The 8,634-nt window shown below is 38.2% G+C and overlaps 1 long non-coding RNA gene across 1 annotated transcript; it reads left to right on the top strand.

The window, feature by feature from the left end:
- The first annotated feature begins 3,362 nt into the window (after window positions 1-3,362).
- Window positions 3,363-4,123, top strand: LOC122057124. The gene is made up of 2 exons (XR_006133460.1): window positions 3,363-3,584; window positions 3,711-4,123. It is a non-coding gene; the product is annotated as an uncharacterized LOC122057124 (long non-coding RNA).
- The last annotated feature ends 4,511 nt before the right edge of the window (window positions 4,124-8,634 follow it).

Below are 8,634 nucleotides of genomic sequence, written 5' to 3'. Positions count from 1 at the left end.
TGGTTTCAGTTTCATTCGATACATATATATATATATATATATATATGATTTTGATTCAAATGGAATAGCTTGATGGAACCAAAAAAGTTGGTAAAGAAATTACAATTTAATGAAGATACAATATTAAATTTGATATCTTTCATTTTTTTTTTTTTTTTATGTGGTTCAAGAAAGAAACCCATAATAGGCAATTTCATACAACTCAACAAAGGTACGTAATCATAGATTTTAATATTGTTTAAGTTGGATTGAAGATCAATTTATATACGGTACACATCATTGGATTCAATTTGATTTAAATCGACAATTTTTTAACACACAAAAACGAACCATAGTTCATTTTCTAAAGTCAAAACTGAACATAATTTTTTTTTCATTTCAGTAGGGGGTGTTAAAATCTAGCTTGAACCACGAAATTCATCCGAATCAAAATCAATATGAGCTTATTTGATTATGTCTCAGACTGTGTTTTATGAGATCTGAACCAAATCAAAATGCATGAAAATCAATAAGACATCGAACCTAACTTAACAAATTAGACCAAAAGCAATATTACCAACAGGAAGACGATAACAGTCCAAAATTCATAAAAAGAAAACACACTTTTTTTTGTACTTCTGAATATATCACATGGTAAATCGCATAAGGGGAGTGGGAAAATTCTATCAAATTATGAGACCATTCCCCTCCGCACACTATGGATCGCAAGATATATTGTAAAGCGGGTTGTGACCATTCTCTTCTTAGTTCTTTCTCCCAGTGACAATTATCAAACACAGTCATCTTTTTCTTCTGTAATGCGAAGACCTGTGATTTTGGAAAATAGTCACCAGGGCCTTGTTGGTGTATGATGTCTTGTATTCCGTCGCAGTTTAATCCAAGAAGTACTGGTGCAGCACCTAGACAGGCAGGACGGCAGTCCCGCTAACCAGTTAACAGGCCGTGGGGGTTGCAAGGGGGGCAGGAGGCCCCCTGCATAGCAGGCCCCCCGCTCGAATTTTTTATTTGAGGGTAATTGTGTACTTTCCAGATTAGGGTTTTTTCGCTATATATTTGTAGCGAGGGCTTCTTTCTCTGTAATGCAAGCAATACTGAGAGGTGTGAGGACGAGCGTTGTAACCTTGTTCTCCATTGATAATGAAGCAAGATCTCATCTCACCGGGGACGTAGGCAACCTTGCTGAACCTCGTAAAAATCCGTGTGCATTGTTTGTATTGTTTTTCCATTATCTTCTGCATCATTTTAGAGTTGCGTTTCTACATTGGTCACTGCGACCCCCTTTGTGAGGAAGCACCACTTTTACTGAAGTTATGTAGCTATTTTCCGAGTTCCTTAGAGATAGTTGTCTCTCACCCATAGTATTCTCTACCTACCCACATGTGTCAGTTTCGGGCATAGGTACCCTTTTGTTGAAGGTCGTTACAACTTTTCCTAGGACTGGTATAGGTTACTTCAATGTTGTAGCGCCTAGTACTGGGATATTGGCTTGAGGAATTTTCTCTACCTCTTCTTACCCTGAAAAAGCAAGGTCGCTTTGCATCATGTTTAGATCTCTAAACTCTTTTAAGTTGTTGTTATCCATTTCTAATGTGGATTTTACAAATTAAGAAAATTCAGAAAGATCACTATTCATGCCATTTCAACAAGTAGCTTCCTCATATATATTTCACTGAGAATAGGGTGGTTGCAATTCGAGGCATTTTCAAATCCATCCATCATGTGGGAACTCGAGGCTTACCAAGTTGCTTCCTATGTGTAAATAGAAGAGAAGAGAGAGAGAGAGAGAGAGAGAGAGAGAGAGAGAGAGAGAGAGAGAGAGAGAGTGATGCAATTGTAGAATCTTGGCAGTCTCAATCGATTAGATTGGAGTTGCACTCTTTCATCCGTTAAATAGATTAGTTATTACAAGTCCTACAAAGAATAAGAAAGAACAAAATAGGAAACTAATACTAATTGCTTACTCCTAATTGTACTCAGTACTAATAGGACTAGGATAGTCCTAATGGGACTAGACTCCTACTTTCTCACAATAAACTTCTAACACTACGAATTTATCATTACTAGGTTTTATTCCAAAAAAAAAAAATCTTGTTGGGGTTTGCGTAATGTCAACCGATGGAATTCAATCTTATGTGTAAGTTATGGCATTCTTATTCGTCCTTCCTTATCTGAAATTGGCTCCATTTTCTTGGATTTTATTGGCGGCCTAACTTTGAGTCCTCAAGCATTGTATATAGCTTGGGATTTTAATGCTAGTATTGGTGAAGCTGATTTGGCATTCTTATTCAATTATCCACAAACGACAAATTACTTGTTCTTATTTTGGTTATGGAATCTGGATACATGGGGGTTAAGACTGAAATGGAAATAAGGGCTCTTGCTCAAAGGACCTTAGTGGCAATACAAAATAAGTATGCGGTGTTGCAAGTGGTGATTGACTCTACTAACTTAGTGACTGATCTTTCGTCAAAGACTGATAGTGTGGTGTCACCTTGGATATTTTTTAAATTACTTTTAATATTTATATATTGGAAGTTGAACATGGTGTCAATTGTCAAGTGATTAGATAAATGATGTACTTTCTTTATTTTGATGTTTAGTTTTAGGTTTTTTTTTTTTTCCATATTTTCCATTAAATTAAAGAAAATGGGTGGAAACCAACCCATATCCAGATTGGAAAAATTAACCATTCTGTTCATTATAACCTTAGGCGAGTAGTGGTAACCTTGCTTGATTTGAGGTATTTCCAGCCCTTAGGATTTAATGGATTTGCTCGAGTAGAAACCTGGTTGTATTTAATTTATTTCCATCCCTTTGGATTAAATGGATTTCTATGAGCAGAAACTTAGCTGTAAATGGATTTCTATGAGTAGAAACCTGGCTGTAATTGATTTATTTCAAGCCCTTGGAATTTTATGGATTTCCATGAGTAGGTACTTGGCTGGATTTGATGTATCTCCAGCCCTTGGGATTTGATTTCTAGTGAATCCAGTGTGCTACGCAATGGTTGTAGCCTCTGTTTGTAGAGCAAGCGTCAGGTTTGTGATCTAGGGATCAACTCCTGTCACTTGTATTCCCCCCTCCTCCATTCTTAACATTCGTCCCCTCTCCTCTTGTGTGTGTGAGTAAAGTCCCCTTGGGCAGTTCCTTAAGATGTAATAATAACAAAAAGAAAAAGGATTTGATTACGGGAACTGATGCATTTCCAGCCCATGGTATTTGATGGATTCCATTGGAAGAAACCTCACTGGTTTTGATAGATTTCCAGCCACTAGGATATAACGGATTTCCATGATTAGAAACCTGGCTGGAACCCAATCCTAAGCTTAGATACATGTACTCGGAGTTAAGAAATGGAAGATTTTGATGTTGCCTATATATAGCCAATATCTGGAACCATTCTTGCAGTGTGGAAGGACAAGGTTCACTTCTTTCTCCCTGGAACAATGAGGCACTATTTTTTTCTTCTGTCGTTTAGATCTCCAAACTCTAGTTTGCTATCCATTTCTAATGTGGATTTTCACAGAGAAAGTCCGGAAAGATGATCACTGTTCATGGCATTTCAGGAAAATCTCATACTGGAGGTTATTCACCCTGTTTTTTTCCACTAAAAGATCATTCGAAAGGATATATTATAGAAAAATATGAGCGGTAACACTCTCTCTCTCTCTGTGTGTGTGTTAATTTTGATAGTTGATTTTCCTTTTCAGAGCCAAGTGACGATGGGATGCATCAGAGAGAGAGATAAAGAGAGTTAAAAGAGCCAAAGTTTTGTATTCACAGAAGGAAGAGGTTTGTCAAAGAGAGAGTTGAAAGCTAATGAGTGTACAAAGAAAATTCTACAGAGGTGGGAATATGTTACATGATCCATGCAACCACAACGAGTGAATAATGAAATGATGGATATGGAGGGAAGATGGAGTCGTGGAAGAGAAACCTTGCCGAGTCAATCAGAAATTTTGGACCGAACACGTGGGCAAGAAGAACGAGCCACACATCTTAAGTATGGGTGTCAATCGGTTCAGTTCCCTTTTTTTGTTCAATTTTGGTTTGATTTTGGATATAATATGTATATGTCAACATCGAATAATTTTCATAATCTCAATTTGAATTTGATCTGAAATTGGTTTTGGTTTCATTTGATACATCTTTGGTTTCCATGATTTGATTCATGTTGAATAGCTTGATGAAACAAATAAAGTTGGTAAGAAAATTACAACTTCATGAAGACACAATATTAAATCTGATACATTTCAACCCTTTTTTAACATGGTTCAACAAAGAAACCCATAATTAATGGCCAATTTTATACAACTCAACAAAGATACGTAATTGTAGATTTTAATATTATTCAAGTTCGATTCAAGATCAATTTATATAGGGTACACATCATTGGATTCAATTTGATTTAAATCGACAATATTTGTTTACATTAAAAAACGAACCATAGTTCATTTCTAAAACCAATACTGAACCAATTTTTTTTTTTTTTATTACGATAGGGATGTTAAAATCTAGCTTGAACGGAAGAAATTGATCCGAATCAAAATCAACATGAGCTTATTGGATCATGTTTCAGATTGGGCTTTATGAGAACGAAACCAAATCAAAATGCATGAAAATCAATAAGACATCAAACCTAACCTAACTTAAAAAATCAGACCAAAACCGATATTCCCAATAAGAAGACGATAACAATCCAAAATTCCTAAAAAGAAAATTCTGCCAAAGTATATCACGTGGTAAATCGCATAAGAGAGGGTGAGAAAGTTCTACCAAAGTATGGGACCATTCCCCTTCACACACTATGGATCACAAGATGTAGTGCCAATCCGCAAAGCGGGCTGTGGACCCACATTCAAGTTTATGAGTATCGGCAATGTGGCTAGCCAAATGGATCAATGAGGGCACGCGGTAGGGAGTAAGGGATTAAATGTATGGGTGGGGGATTGAGAGTGCAGTCTCCAAAGGTCATCATCGTCGGACGGTGACAAAATGAAGTATCTACAATCATGCATAAGAGGTTGAAAACTCTGGGAAGAACTGAGAGAGAAAGCAGAAAAAAAGAAAGCTAACGATGTTAAAATAGATACACCACTCGAGATCAAGTTAATTTATGGAGAAAGGAAGAAATATAAGAACGGACGAAGGAGGAAGAAGAAGAAATCATCCTTGAATCTCCAAAAGGAAAGTTTGGAAGGAAAGAAAAAAGAGAAAATAACTAAAAAAACGACACTCAACCCTCTCTCTCTCTCTCTCTCTCTTCACCTTTCCCCTCTCTTCTTTTCTCACTGAATTTTAAGGAAAGAAAACAATGACCACGTTGGTGAGAGAGAAGAGGGAGGTTAAAAATCACTAGAGAAATAGAGAAGAAAAAAGGGGGACAGAAAGAGAAAAAATATATATGCGGAGTTGGAAGCTTAAATTTGATTGCAGTAGCCAAACTCTTGTTCTTTGCATGCTTTCCTTCTGTTCATTCTTTATAAATGAAAAATTGTTACAACTTAATCAGAAAGAAATAAAGGGAAGAAATAGTTAACGTGTTTTGCATGCGAGGTGGACCGATCCAATAGAGCTTTGAAAGAAAAAGAAAAAAATACCAAAGATGAAGAGAATACACATGAAATTAAACATGGGGTAAGTGTTTTCTGTTGGGAAGTGGCCCTATGCCTAGACACATAGGTGTGCACCCCATGAGGGGCATCGTGGTCATTTTTCTCCCCTATGTCTGTGGCACTTGCTCAAGGGACATTATTGGCAATACAAAATAATTATAAAATGTTGCAAGTGGGACAAGATTAAAATGAAAATCAGGGCCCTTGTTCAAGCGACCTTGGTGGCAATACAAAATAAGTATAAGGTGTTGCAAATGGTGACTAACTCTACTAGCATGGTGTGTCTTTGGCATGCCAAAGACTGATAGTGTGCAGTGGCCGTTGGTGATCTTTTAAATTACTTTTGGATGTTTCTATATTTAGGAAGTTGAACAAGGTGCTAAGTGATTAGATAGATGTAATTCTTTTTTTTTTTTTTTTTTTTTTTTTTTTTTAATGTTTAGTTTTCCTCTTTTCTTTGTTCTCTATCAATTAAAAAGCAATAATAATAAAAGAACTAAAATTAAATTAAAAATTGGGGTGGAAACCAACCCATCGCAGAAAAGAAAAACCAACCTTCTTCTTCTTCACTATAACTTAACTTTAGATGAGTAAAAACCTGGCCGGATTTGATGGATTTCCATGAGTAGAAACCTAGCTGTAATTGATGAATTTCTTTTTTTTGCTAAAGGGTCATGTATATTAAGAGAAAAGGGAAAAAAGAAAACACTGTACAAAGAAGATCCAAAAAAAGAGGATCCAGAGAAAAACAAATAACCAGAAATCACCCCACCTAGAACCCACCCCCACCTACGGCATTGCCATCAGCGGAAGGATAGGTGCTAGGCCAAAAAAAAAAAACCAGAAAAAGGAAAAAAAACTAATAAAATCTGAATCGCGATATGCCCATCGCATCCTCAGCCATGAATTCAAGCACCTCAGGAGGCCATTCCACCACTGATGTAGATGCTTCCTTCTTAGCAGCCATCTGCGCCAGGAAATCCGCAATAGGGTTTGCCTCGCGATAACAATGAGTGATTTTCCATCTTATACCACTGAGATAAGAAATAAGGGAAGACCACCTTTGCCAAACAAACCACGGGATCCAGCCCCTTTGAAACATGAGCACCACAGCGCCCGAATCACATTCAATCCACAGAGATGCACAATTCAGCTCTCTAGCTCTCTCAATTCCTTCAATTAAAGCTTGAAATTCAGCATGGAAATTTGAAGCTATTCCTAAATAGGAGCTATAAATCGCTACAATCTGGCACTTGCTGTTCCTTATAATGCCACCTGCTCCAGCATTCCCTGGATTACCCAAGGACGAGCCATCACAATTAAGCTTCCACCATCCATCCATCGGCGGCAGCCAGAAAATTTCTTGGACCCCTTTAGTCTTCCTTCTTGGTACCTCTATATTAAGCTTCAAGCATCTCTCAGAATCCAGTCGAGATTTTATTCTGTCATTTTTTCCTGGGCCACGTCTTCTAATCTCCTCTATTATTGTATGAAAGACTTGATCATAAGATCGATGGAGACCCCTAAATCTTCTCGAATTCCTTTCCATCCAAATAAAGTATGGAACAAGAATCAAACCAGCCATCCACAATTGAGACAGTCCAATGGATTTGGATTTTTGAGTCCACCATGAAGCATGCGCTAAAAAATCATCCCCCTGATAGGACCAATGAAAACCAAAGACTTCAGCAAACGCCCTCCAAATGTAGACAGCTCCATCACATTTCACGAACAAGTGATTTATAGACTCCTCAGCCTTATTGCACACCTCACACCTAGAAGGGAGCAGCACTCCTTTTCTTTTTACCTTGTCATCACAAGGAAGCTTTCCATGTATAAGTCTCCAGCCAAAAACTGATTGGCGGGGGATCAAAACCGAGCTCCACACCATTTTTTCCCAGCCCACTTTAGGAGAAACCTTTCTCAATGCTTCCCAGGCCGATTTAGTGGAGAAAGCTCCTAAGGAGGATAGAGACCAGCAGCATCGGTCTTTCTGACCCTGTGGCAAAGATATATTCCCTATAGCTTTGAATATATCTTTTAAAAATTCAGACTGAATAGGGGGAAAACACCACTTACCATCTTCAATAAAATCTACCACTCTGCAATTGCTATAGGAAAAATGAGACAAAGGGAGGGGGGAGAGCTCAGCAATAGACAAAGGACCTATCCATCGATCCTTCCAAAAGAAAATGTCCTCACCGGTACCCACCATCCAACGCTCAGATAGAGATACAAAGTTCCACATCTTTGCAATTCCTTTAAACACCGAAGATGCTCTATAACCCTTCTTGAGGTCTCCACCTTCATTCACAAATCTAGCCCGCAAAAAGGAACTAAAAGCAGATCCTTCATGCTTCATTTGCCACACAAGTTTGCTAATCACTGCACAGTTGACATCCCTCAATCGCCTGATACCTAAACCCCCTTCCTCCTTAGGTCGGCATATCTCTTCCCATTTCACAGTGATTTTCTTCACTGTGGAAATATCCCCAGACCATAGGAAATTCCTAATCCAGCGTTCCACCGTTTTAATCACCGATTCAGGCCACCAATAAATGGAAAAATTATGAATAGGCATACCTAAGATCACAGACCGAATGAGCTCTGCACGACCAGCCATTGAAAGGAGTTTGCCTTGCCATCCCTGTAAACGAGATTTAATTTTATCCATAAGAGGAAGCATCCTATCCTTCTTGACAGCGCCCTTGAAGATCTCAACCCCAAGGTACCTCGTCGGAAGAGAGCAAATTGGGATACCCAGCAGATCAGAAATATACCTCTTCCTGTGAGGGGCGACTTTGCCAAAAAAAACCTTACTCTTCTCCAAGCTTATTTTTTGGCCAGAAAATTCTTGGTAATTAATCAGGAATTCTCTCAGACATCTAACATGTTTTGCTCCTGCGTTCATGAAGATAAAAATATCATCCGCGAAAAGCAGATGACTGGGGACAGTAGCACCTCTAGGACCAGGGAGCGCCTTCAGTTTTCCTTCCTTTAATAGACCATTTAGACCCCT

The sequence above is a fragment of the Macadamia integrifolia genome, chromosome 12, assembly GCF_013358625.1.
Source record: "Macadamia integrifolia cultivar HAES 741 chromosome 12, SCU_Mint_v3, whole genome shotgun sequence".
In the NCBI taxonomy this organism is placed as follows: Eukaryota; Viridiplantae; Streptophyta; class Magnoliopsida; order Proteales; family Proteaceae; genus Macadamia; species Macadamia integrifolia.
Note: the sequence above shows the minus strand (reverse complement) of the source record. Positions and strands in the feature narration are given on the sequence as shown.